A 14,177-nucleotide genomic window follows, 5' to 3' on the forward strand; every position below is an offset into this window, starting at 1 on the left:
CAAATTATCGAATTTTAGATTGTTCCCATTTATACTATGGAAGTCAATAAAGTTTAAATATAGTGAGGCTTGCAATTCAACGCAGATTGTTCGATTATCTTTCTTAACGAATGAGCTTGAAGGGAATTAGTATTGTTTTCCCCTCGTCCAATTAAATTGTACAGTTTACTGCAACACAACGTGATTTCTTTTGTTGTCCATTTGAAAAAAAAGAAGAAAAAATAGACTCCATATAAAATAAAATATTCTTCGCTCCATGGCGTGAGCAGTAATAATTTTTATAACAACAAGTTTAAACAGAGCATGAATATAGAGCTTTTTTATCTGAACAGAGCATGAAGTCGTGGTGGCTCAAGGGATAGAGCGTTAGCCTACCAACGAAGTAAACCGGGTTTGAGTCAAAGCGATATAAAGTCCAGTCGATACAAATTCCGCACCTGGCTTGCACCCACCAAAGTGCTGACGTAAAATATCCTCAATGAAAGACGGATCATGGGTTAGAGTCCCCTTGCCGTCAGGCTAACCATGGGAAGTTTTCCTTGTAACACAATTGTGGGTTAGCTCCATCAAAAAGTCCTCCACGAAGGCAAATTTACTAAATACCTGGTTTTCTGGATTGGGATCAAAATCTACGGAGTTGAGCATTAATAGTCTTTAACTCGAAAATTGAGTCTGCTGTTCAACGACGGCTTTAACAAAAATAGAGCATGGGACCGTAATGGCTCAGGGGAGAGCACTCATGCCCCAACGAGTTGACTCGGTGTCGAATCCAAGCGATGGCTGATCGAAATGAATTCCGCACCCGGCTCGCAACAACCACAATGCTGACGTAAAATATCCTCAGTCTTTAGTGGTTCGTGCGGTGAAGCTCCCTTGCCGACGCGCTAACCGTGGAAGTTTTCCGTGGTTGTCCTCACCCTGTAACACAATTGCGGATTAGTTCCATCAAAAAGTCCTCCTCGAGAGTAAATATTTATCTCAATACTTTATCCAGTAGTCCCCTTATCTTCTGGCTTGGGTTCAAATCTACTAGACTACGGAGTTGAGTATTAGTTGCCTTAAACTAAAAAATTGGGTCAACTGTTCAATAATGGTCATAAAATAAAATAAAATAAAATAAAATAAAATAAAATAAAATAAAATAAGATAAAATAAAATAAAATAAAATAAAATAAAATAAAATAAAATAAAATAAAATAAAATAAAATAAAATAAAATAAAATACTATACTTTAACAATAATAAAGTCTTTTTCTTTCCTTAGGTCTAAACAATGTGAGATCTTAATAACGACCCTTTTGCAGAATAGATAGGATTTATTGATGTGATCTATGCACAAAAAGAATCTAGATTTCGAATCGATTAGGATTTTTTTTCAAGCAGTTTGTGTAAGAAAAGAATGTAGATTCTGTCATAGTAATTTTTTTTATCATTAAACAAAAGGATCAGACTCCATAAAAAAAATTATACTATACGATTAATAAAAAGAATTAAAATACATTAGGTTTTTTTTTTTTTTTTGGAAGGGTGAGCAGTGTAAGAAAGGAATTTTAGATTCCATAACAATAAAGATTTTAAGTCTCTAAACTAAAAACAGATTTTAAAAAAAATTAAGAGATGTTTTTTTCTCTATTGCATTAAAGGAATGGGTATGCAAAGGAGTCTCCATAAAACGAAGTTCCTACAATGAATTTCTTAAAATGTAACGAACGCTTAATTGAAACACGTTAAATACCACTCAAAGATTCCCCAAAGTGACTCCTTTTCACGATTTTTTAGTTTTTTTTTTTTTTTTTGTCGTTACTTTTTGATTCTTTTTTCCTTTTAATATTTCAGACGTTTATCTTTTCTATTTAACATTATTATTTTGAACTTTTCGAATGTTTATCTTACTATTTTTTGTCATTCTATTAAATATTTCAAGAATTTATTTTCTCTTTTTTTTTAATTTTTCGGATAGTGATCTTTTTTATTTTCGTCACTTCTTTAAAATTATAAGCTGTTAATTTTAGTTTATTTATTAATTTTATTTTTTTACTATTTTCATTGGTTTTTCATGAATTTTTCAGATTTTATGTTTTTAATTTTCTTTTTCATTTTTTTAGGTGTTCATAGTTTTAATAATCACCATTTGTTTTAATTTTTCGCATGTATATTTGATTTTCGTTGTATTTAAAGAAACAATCAACTCCAGTGCAGCCAATTCGGTATCGCATGCATCAGCTTTTGAAATCACTCTCATTATCTATTGCAACGATAAGACATTAAAAAGAATTCTATGCTAAAGATTCGATGTTCTTATTTCAAACTTCTTCATAACATATATTACTTTATTTGTAATTAAAAGTCTTAGTTATTTACTTTATTACACAGATTAAATCTTTTGAACACAGATTAAATCTTTTTGTAACTTAATTGTCTAACTCCGAAAATCAGTTACCTACGATTAATAAATTTTCTCTATAGCGAATTTTTCAACGAACAATCAATCGATTTCTTTGTAGAAAGTTTCTAAACGATATGGTTTATCTCATGAAGCTTTTAAGCCTACTTTATTTTATTCAAATCACCCCACCAACAACATTTTTTTCGGCATGATTTTTCTTTCAATATATTTTTTCCTCTGATTCCCAACTAAAGGCAATGAGTTTGTGTGCCAATCGAGTTTCCTTGGCACCATCTCGGTATTGTGACGCACAGTTATTGATAGAAACGCTGATTTAATACATAATTTATATACTTTACTCTATAATATTTTATATTTGAAGGCATTTGTCTTGCTGCATATATGAATGTTTTTCTTGTTTTTCACATTCCCCTCAAATCGAAACCAACGCATTGACTTCTGGGAAATGAAACAATACCGTACGAACAGTAAAACAAATACAACGAAACATAAAATAGAATACGGAGAACGAATTTAATAATTCTAAAAAAAACTACACCTGCTCGCGATGTTGAATTCGTTTTCAAATAAAAGACAAAATCAGATTTTCAAATAAGATTGGTTGGTAAGAAGTAAACCTCAGAAAGAACAACAATTTTATTTTATCGTTTTCATTTTCAATAAGTTCTATTTGTGCATTTATTTTTCTTAAAACAAATTGAATAAAAACCGAATTTGTTTCATTCCTTTTTATTGTTTTTTTTTCCAAATATTTTGTTAATTAAAAAAAATACTTAAAATTAGAAAGTCTACTTGATTAAATAAATAAAACAAAAGTTTATTTAATGCACAGTTATTATTTCTATCGATATAAAAAAATTCATAAGGGTCGGCAACACCGCCGCTGTTTAGGGTGTTTATCGTCACGTTACATTTTCGATACGTTAAAAATGTACAACTTAGAAACATGAAATCACGAAGGTATGTGAAAAAATGTAGTGTACGTAAACAATATACGGACCAACCAAAATTACTTTTTCAACAAATTAAGCAATAGAATTTAATTTTTTTAATTTTTTGGATGTTTTGGTTCTTAAATCTTTTACGTTACTTCAGTTTTTTAATATATTAAAGTTTTCTTTTCGAAGGCTTTCTAGTCATACGAAAGGATGCGTTTTTGTGAATAATATGCATTTTCATAACTGCGGTTAGTTTGTAACAGTTGATCATGACAGATAGGACTAGTTTAGCCCAACTAAAAAAGCGCTATCGATGCTTTTTCTGAAAATGGCGCAAAGCTTAAATATGGAGAAAAGCCATTTTTGTGGAAAGGAAAAGCGTTTATGTTCTAATTTTTAAACATGTAAAAACTTACTCCAATGCTGTATTATCTTGTTTCGTAAAAATTCGCAAAGACTGAGAATAAGGTAGTGGTATTGGTAATTTTATTCTAGGTGGAAAAACGTCGCGAAATTAGTGATTTTTGGAAAAGTTTAATAACTTTTAAAATATTTAAGTTATTTGTCCGTTCTAGCCCAGATAATTCCTCACAGCAAGATGATGTATATGGTTTAAAATCAACGTTTTGCTTCACGTCACTTAAAGTGCGGCGCTTTATTTTTCTTAGACACAGAGCTTCGAAACACCATGTTAATGGTTTTAAGGGGGTGACCTCAAATATGATAAGTAATTAGTGCAATCGATATTTTAAGTTACAATATCAGACGCGAAAACGAACTTATTCTAAATAAACATACTTTTTTTGCGAAATTCGGATTTTCAACTTCCAAAATATAGGGAGCAGCCTCAATCTGGAAAATAGGGTCCCAATAGTTCGGTCAGGAGAGCGCGTCAAAGTTTAGACCCCTTAATGTTAGTTTTACTTTTCGTGTATTTCGCTATAGTTCGAGAATTTTTTCAAGCGAATTGAAAAAATTTTGCACGCTATTGTAAAATTCGTTTATTCTAAGATAATTCCATGCAAAATATAAATTTCACTATGTATTTATTATTTTATTTAATAATATTCAAAAAATTTTGATTTGCCAGGTACTCAATTTTCATTTAAAGAATATAATTTTATAAGGCAAAGTATAGAATTGGAGCGAAATCGGCTGAATAATTTCGGAGAAATCGAATTTCAAAGATCAAAGTTTTTAAATTCAATTTCTCATGAACTATTCAACCGATTTTACTCAAATTTTGTATTTAACCATGTAAAATTACATTCTTTAAAATACATTCAAAATTTAGTTTTTTGACGATTATTAAATAAAATAATAAAAATAATAGATATTTTTGAAAAGTCACTTTTTGCATTGATTTAATTTTGAACATATGAATTTTCTATTTGGGTTCAAAAATGTTTCAATTCTGTTAAAAGTCCTCAAATTATAGCGAAATACGGAGAAAGTAAAATTAGCATTCATTGGCCCAAATTTTGCAGAGCTCTCTTGACCAAATTATTTGAGCCATATATCCCAAATTGCGATTACTTCTATATTTTGGGGGTTAAAAATCCGATTCCATAGAAAAAACGGTATATTTATTAAGTGAAAGTACGTTTTTGTGTTTGATTTCGTAACTTAAAATATCGTCTGCACTAATTACTTAGATATTTTGGGAGTTAAAAATCAGATTCCATCGAAAAAAATTTATGCTTTTCGATAGAAAGTACGTTTTTGTGTTTGATTTCGTAGCTTAAAATATTGTTTGCAGAAATTAATTAGCATATTAGAGGTCTCCCCCTCAAACCATTAAGATTGAGTCCTAGAACGTGAGGATCCGATCACTGGATCCCCCCATTATTAAGGGGTTATTGACCCCCAATATTAGGGGTAGTTGTAATCTCGTCTGATATGGGGGGTAGCCGCAGTCTTATAAATATGTTCCCCATGCTTTGGCCACGAGAGCGAACCGAAGTTTGGATCTTTTAATATTAATATTACTTTTTACTTTTCACATTTCTCTATACTTCGAGAACTTTTTATAAAAATTAAAGAAGTTTCGCACACAATTGTGAAATTTGTTTTCTTTTTTTTTTTCCAAACCTAATTCAACACAAAACGTAAATTTTAGTAAATATTTATTATTTTTTATTAAACCGTTAAATAATAGTCGTAAAATTTTTAAATTGTATGGTGTACTGTTTCTTACGCCACATTAAAGTATGTATTTTTACATAACATATTACAAAATTTGGCAGAAATCGGTGGAATAGTTCTTGAGAAATCGAATTTTAAAGAATTCGAATATTTAAAATTTGATTTCTCATGAACTATTCAGCCAATTCCCTTCAAATTTCGCATTTTGCCACGTAAAATAACATACTTTAAAATGACTTAAAATTTGTATACCTTACAATTCTAAACTTTTTCGACTATTATAGTAAGTAACAAAAAATAATAAATATTTACTGAAACTTATTAAACTTAAAATATTTACGGCTACTCCTTGTATTTCTTACATGAAATTATCTTTGAAAAAACGAATATTATAATTAGGTGCAAAAATTTTTAAATTCGCTTAAGAAGTTCTCGAGATATGGCGAAATACGCAAAGAATAAAATTAACATTAAGGGTTCAGAATTTTGGATCACTTTACTGACCCAACTATGGGGACCATATATCCCAGATTGCAGCTACCGCCTGTATTTTAAGGGTCAGAAATCCAAATCTGTTGAAAAAACTGTAAAAGAGGTCATGAATCCTTAAAAACTTCATGCTTAAACTTTGTACATAACATTCTTAAATTGTCATTAAAAATAAATTTTTAAAAAAATCCGCACATTTTTTACTGAAACTTGAATTGTGTAGCCATATTTTATATGGTCTTTATGGTTCTTGGTGTGGTCATCCGTTTTCTTATGTAAAAACTTTTTCAAAAAAAGGAAAAATTTTCCAGATGTTATTTAATTTTGGTTTAAAGTTATTCCTATTTTAGATTACTGATATTTGCATTTTTGAATCCATTCAAAAACTCTTGAAATAAATAAAAAAAATAATAATAAAATTGTTCCTTTCTGAAATATTTAAAATCTTTTCGAAATACATCAATTCATCGAAGGAAAATTAAAAGAAAGGGCAAGCATTTCTTTTTATTGGAGGTAATGTGTTAATTGATATTTCTTTCTTTCAATGTTTATTTAAAATGTTCTCCTTTTTTAAATGACACTTCGATTGGGGAGAGGGGAAAAAATTTGAAAAATTTATATTAATGGTGGTAATTTTTTCTTATACCCCTAAAGATGGCAGCACCAAACTTGAATTTAAATATCTCATTTTCTTTATTTAAATATTCTACAATGCTTTTATTCATAGACTTTTGTACATGATTTTATCAGACACTAATCTCATATTTTTAGTTCTTTACTTGATATTTCACTAAATTTCAGTAATTAAAAATTTCCTGTTGAGCAATAAATAAAGTTTAACTTCTATCACGGAGGTATTTTTATTGGGACATGTTGAAAATATTAACAGAGAGATTAAGTTCGATATTAGTAAACAAATTTAATTCTCTCTCCATTAACAGTAAGTTAAAGCAAAGATATAAAATTTAGTTGCGAAACTGTACGCATTTATGCATTTACAAAACCAAAATAAATTATTTTTGAGAAATATTTTTACTTTCCCTAAAGAGATGGCAGCACCACGAAAGGAAAAATAATGTGAAATGTTGAAAGTTTAATTTGTTATTCTTTTCAATTATTTTAGAGAAACTTATCTGAAAACTCTAATATTCTTTTATGCAATATTCATTATTATCATTATTATAATATTCATTATTATATTTTCATTTTCATAGAAAACAAAATTTAAGTATTTATTTGATAAATTTATAACACTTATTTATTTGTATAACAAGCAAGTTAAGAGAGGGCAGCACTACAGTTTAGATATATGTGATGAAATATCATTAACTATTAGTTTAATTATTTTAAATCTGTTCAAAGTATTTTTTAAATTATCCAAAGTATTTCCGAGAGAAACGATGACCTACATTAATGATTTCCTACTCATATAAGAAATCAAAATACATGAAATAATATTTTTTTAAAAATTTATGTGTTTTATTCAGCATCTTTACCATATAAGTTAAAATATCGTATCCACTAATTGATTTTCATATTTAGTGTTAGGATCTCAATCTATCAAGCTTGAATCATAGTTAAAATTGAGTCAGAGAACTGAAGTATTTTTTCATAGATATTTTTATATAGATGACTGGTAGATAGATGATTTTATGGTGCTTGCATGTTATTTGAATATCCAAAGACTTTTTCTCATTAAAGTTTAAACCTTGACGTGAACTTTTTTAAAATCAGAATAGTATTCTTGTTGCATTGTTTAAACTTTCAAAATGTTGTAAGAATTTCAACAGAATTTTATATCTGTGCCTTCCTTATTTTTTAAATTTTTTCTTCGGTATTGCATTAAGTTACCACATAAAATGCTCTTATATTTTATAATATGCAATTGAATGCACGGACAGTGATCAATATAATGATATGCAAGATTATTTTTAAAAAAATTCAAAAATAAAAAAATTACTTTTTAAAAAGTTTGTGAAAACCTACCGATTTCTGAAAATTTTATACTGTTTTTCAACGAAATCTGCATCCAAGTAAACCAAAAAATTATTTGTCAACTTTTATGTAAAAAAATATTGTTCTAAGGGTACTGTGTGATATAATACTAACAATGAATACTAATTTATTTTTTTGTAAAAAAAAATTATATATATATATACATTTAAAGAAGTATTCTTGCGTATTTATTGTTAAAATTTCTATTCAACTTCAACAGAGTAGCTTTTCTCAAAAGACACTAAACAATTAAAATTTTCTTTGTTGTTTCAAGCACTTAACAATAAATAAATATTTTAAAGAAACTTAACAATGCAAGAAATATATGTAAGACGAGTAACAATGAAAATAATTCACTTTGTAAAAAGCTTCTGAGTGAGTTGGGCGATTTTTATTCAACTGCTCTTTTGTGATTCAATTTAATTGATTATGGCGAGAATTTTCTCGAGATTTTTCAGGTACATTCGTAAGAAACTGTAAGTAACATTTATTTTATTTATTCATTTCAGTCAACTACAAATTAAAACAAAAATTTATACATATAATTTTAAACGTAAATCTGCATAACGGTGCACATACAATACGTCAGTTACGAAAATTAGAGAGTTAAGTTAAACATCTCCTATCGCCATTAATTATCCTCGCAGCTCTTCAGAAAATTATTGAAGCTAGTTTAAACTTCCTTATTTTGTAAGAAAATTATTGTGATGTATTATTCATTTATATGTAGATATATAAATTTGATTTTTTAAGTATATAGGTCAGTTCTGTGTTTACAGCTGACTGAAAATATGATTATTTTTTGTTGAAAACATGTCCTAAATAATTGAAAATGAATATAGGTATCTTAAATCATATAATAATTTAGTTAACTACTAAATAAAACAAAAAATTATAAATATTATTATAAGCATATATCTGTATAACACTGAACATGCAATATGTCATTTTCCAATTTAAATTTTTCATTGATAAATTTATATTTTAATAATTTATATGTCAGTACTGTGTATATGATTACTTTTCATTAAAAACATTTCCTAATTATTAAAAATAAATATAGATATCTTAAATCATATAAATATCTATTGCTAATATGGTTTCAGTAGAAATTAATTGTTATTCTAAAAAGAATTTATTTTAAAATAATAGTAAATAAATTTCTGTTTAATGACAGGAAATTGAATGGCGTTCCTAAGAAAGGAGCCAGTAAAAATAGAATTGGTGGTGAGGAGGAGATTGACATTTGTTGTCGAATTGGAAGTGCACGATTAACTGCTTCACAGCTGTATTGTTTTGATATGAATGCACAAAAAAACTGTGATGAAGCCAAAAATAGTGATTTTGGCGGAGAGGAAGATGTGTATTATAGAATTGGAAGTGCACTCATAGCTCCTTCGGAGTTGTGTTGCATTGATATGGATGGCGAGAGAAACTTTGATGAAGCCAAACATTGTGATTTTGGTGGCGAGGAGGAGCCAAAATTTGCTTATAGAATTGGAAGTGCACTGATAGTGCCTTCTAAAATGAATTGCTTGAAAATGGATGAGAAAAAAAACCTTGATGGAGATAAAGAAAGTGATTTCGGCGACGAGGTAGAGCCAAAGCTTTTTTACAGAATTGGAAGTGCTCGGATGGCTCATTCCAAAATGTATTGTGTGAATATGGATGGCGAGAAAAAATTTGATGCAGCCAAAGACAGTGATTTTGGTGATAAGGAGGAGCCAGAACTTACTTATCTGATTGGAGGTGCTCGTATAGCTCCTGCAAAGATGTACTGTTCCATGGTGTGATTTTTTTCAAAAAATAAAAGGCTGGCATCGAAATGATATTGAAAAAGACTTTGACATTAAAAATGACTTACATTAAAAATAATTGACATTAAAAATGACTTTGTAATCAAAAAAAAAAATTTTACCATCCAAAAAAAAAAAAAAAAAAAAAAAACAGGGCGATGTCCATCGAGTGTAATAATATTGTTACATGCAACATACTATTCCCAGCGGAATAGTTTTCTATAAACTATTTCGCTGGAAGACACTCGTAAAGCTCCCACAAAACAACACCACTGCTGACCCTCACCTCCACGTGGTATCGCCTGGGCAACGGCTAAGCCGGCTAACGAGGGCAGCGGACGTGGGAGCACAAATAGTATCCAAAAGAATTCAATTTCCTACCAACTAATATTATCAAAACAACAATTATTTACTAAAATAAGAAATGATCAAGTTGAGGAAAGGAATACAAATAAATCACATGCAAAAGCAAACCAGTTTGAAAAACTTTCACAACAGTGTAAAATCTCTAAATTAATCTAATTACCGATGCACCTTTTAGCGTGAAAATTAACTAATCTTTAATTTTCGCATTTAGGAAAGTATCATTGATTTTCACAAATACCGACTTATGACTTGGTCATTAATTGTTTATGATTCACCGTTCAAGAAGGAGGAATTTTGGAATTAAGACCAAAATTAATGACTGTGCCCTAAAAAAAAGATAAGAAAATAGGAAAAAGCTCAAAACGATAATGAAATTTAAATCCGAACGAGAATTATCGGACATAGTATACTGCAGAAGAAGTTTATCGAATGTGTCCATTCTAGATTCGTCCAATTCATATATGGCAGTACTTTTACTTTCGTTACTTGTACCGCCGGTACAAGTAAAACGTACGTACTTTTACTTGTACTTCGTTACTTTTTAAATTTAGTACTTTTACTTGTACTTTCGTTACGTTTTTAGGGAAAAAGTACAAGTATTTGTAACGGTAATGTCGAGCGAAATCGTTACTTTTTTCTAAAACTCGGTAAGCTTTCTTTAAAAAAAAAAAATAAAAAAAAAAAAAAATAAAAAAATTTGAATTTAAAAAAATTCACGTTTTTTTTTATTTATAAAATTAATGTGCAATATATATGCATTCACAGTTAGGGAGAAGACTACAAAAAAATTGGAAAGAATTGTCCAAGCTGAACACCCTGCTATAACTAATAACGTAACAGAAAAAAAACCCAGGGATTTTAAATTTTATAAAGCTGAAAACAACATGCCAATCACCAGCGACGGAAGAATTTATGGCTTACATGAGCTCAAATGTCGAAACGGAAAGAATATCAATTCTGAATCGATATCCAATCGTAAAAAAATTTTATGTGAAATATAATACTGCAGTACCTTCTAGTGCTCCCGTGGAGCGCTTATTCAGCGTGGCTAAGCACGTTCTGAGAAATTCTCGCAGAGACTCAGTGTCACCACTTTCGAAATGCAATTATTTTGCAAAATGAATAAAAATATTAATTAGCAAGTTATTTTCATACATTTTCGAGATTTATGCATTTTTTTAATGCATTTTAAATAAAAAATGTTGGATTTTGTTATTACGTTTTTCAATTTTCTTGTTGAACTCACTAATAATACATTTTTGTCTTAATACATTTTTTACTAAACTAGAGGGCTCCGCCCCCTGCTCGCTGACGCTCGCCAACCCCCGGAGAATTGCTTCGCAATTCTTGCTTGGTTTGCTTCGCAAAACCAAGAATGCTTTGATTTCATATATTTCAATATTAAACTGAATATTAACTGTTATCATCGAAAAGAATTAATTTTCTTAAATGCAGAATAAGCAGTGTGTCAATATCAATGTCACTTTTTTTCGTTGACTACAGTTCCTTCTATGTCCTATTTGTTCTTTAAATGAGCCAAAATTGTCAGAAATTAACATCAATGTGCAGATATAATCTTAATATGAAACTTGTTTTAAAAAAATGATAATCACAATAATACAGACTTTGTCCCAAAGAAATGAATATATTTTTAACACATTTAATTCAATATATATATATATATATATATATATATATATATATATATATATATATATATATATATATATATATATATATATATATATATATATATATATATATATATATATATATATATATATATATATATATATATATATATATATATATATATATATATATATATATATATATATATATATATATATGCAAACACTATAATATTTTTCAATAAGCAATATTGTTAAGAACAGGGTAATTTTTAAAAAAATATTTTAATAATAAGCAAAATAACTATAAATGAAAACATTAATTTTGCGGAATTAAAATAAACAATGCACCAATAGCATTTTCTTTACGCTAAATACATTTATAAATTTGACATTATATATATATGTTATAATATTTCTCTATATACAATATTGTTAATGACAGGATCATCTTTAATAAATATTTTAATGTTCTCCTTCGTTGTGCATCTTGACAATGCCACATATAATTGACCATGAGAAAAAATAGGCCGTTCAATATATAGCCCAACTTTATCGAAGGTTTGGCCCTGGGCCTTATTAATTGTTAAGGCATAAGTTAATCTAACAGGAAATTGTCGTCGATAAAGCACAAATGGTAAGGAAGAATTACTTGATAATGTATTTAATTCTATTCTTGGAAGATTGACAATACTACCATTTTTATTACCAGTAGCAATTTGGCAAGTCAATACTCTTTTCCCTATTTTAAGAACAGTCAATCGAGTTCCATTGCAAAGGCCATCAACAATAGATATGTTCCTGATCAGCATTACAATGCATCCAACTTTTAATTTGAGCTGATGAGGTGGCAGTCCCGGGAGATTTATGGAGTTTAAATATTCAATAGAATACCTTAAAGTAGCTTCTTCTTCTCTCCCGTCTGATTTATCTACTCCATATAGTGTGGCCTTATCAATACTATAACTTATAACCTCTTCACCTGGCACACGTGATAAAATATTTTCATTAACTTTGTTAACTTCATCATTTTGCGGTGATAATATGATGTGATTAATGAAGTTAGTATTAAGACAATCGATTTTTTCAAAAAAAAAACCAAGAAATGATATCTTTACAATAAAGATCAGGAGTGCTTGCATCAAGATGTAAAAGTTCTCCATTGCCAATTGTCAACAACCAATTGGCAAATTCTTGGTTACCAGCTTTAACTCTCATATTAATTGTCAAATGGAGGATTTCAAAAAATGGCCAAAGAAAATAGTATTTTATAGTTTCATTAATAACCTGCATATGTGTAGCTTTTTTAACGACAGGTAACACTTGTCGAAAATCTCTACCTAAAATGACTATCTTACCACCAAATGGTATCTCATTAGCTAGAAGATCACGAAAAGTTCTATCGATCATTTCTATTGCTTTTCTGGGAATCATACTTGCTTCGTCCCATATAATAACGTCAACATTTTTTAAGCGAATCTTATCACATTTTTTTAAAATACAAATCCCATCGTCACTTAGATCAATAGAATGTAAGGTTCGCATAAGTCTAATTTTATTATTGCAGAGAATAGTTTAACTTTCATAAAAATAGGTGGCAACATTCAGAGATGTAAATAGAACGCTTCGCAAACGCATATATTTCGCTGTTATTATTTTTCATTAAATACTTTTATAAAATATCTCTTCGCTTATTTACTGTATTGCATATTAATTAAATTCCTTGTCATTCAACTTTATCTTATATGCCGGAACCAGATTAAACTTACGAATTAACGTTTTAGAAAACAAATAATCAGATTAATCAATATATCAATACGAAATAAGTTGAGATGTTGTAAAACTGAAGAATGAAATTCTAACTATTTTGTGATTGGTTGCATCTCTGAAAAAGAAAATTCAGACTTGTAAATCGCTTTTTTAAGCTTGCCGTTTTCAGACATGTGATTGGCTGTTGTGAACGGCGGTTATTCTTCATTATTAACCGCAAAATCGTGCTTTAAAACTAAAATAAATAAAAATTTAAAATTATGTAAAAGATTTGAATGCCCTAAATGTCTTCCCTGAAAGATTCTGAATGAATTGATTCCTTAATCTTAGATTTTCATCACGTAGTTAAAAAGTTTTTCAGGGGACAAAATTAACTGCAAAAACTTTTTTTTAGAATAGAGAGATACATTTTTACCTAGTACAGTTTTTACTAAAATTATGTTTATGCCCGACCTTGTTAAACAACGCCCAGTCAAATCTCTAAGAACTTCAGAACTATTTGTGCTATTGAAAACTATTATAATTACTATTTTAACTTTTGAAAACTCGAAGGTATTAATTTAGCAGCTGATATTATAATTCGTTTACAAATTTTAATTATTCCGTTAGGCAGAAATGTTCGGAAAATAATTTTCTCGCAT

Source organism: Parasteatoda tepidariorum, chromosome 9 (genome assembly GCF_982258835.1).
Source record: "Parasteatoda tepidariorum strain Cologne lab strain chromosome 9, Ptep-v5.0, whole genome shotgun sequence".
Classification (NCBI taxonomy): Eukaryota; Metazoa; Arthropoda; class Arachnida; order Araneae; family Theridiidae; genus Parasteatoda; species Parasteatoda tepidariorum.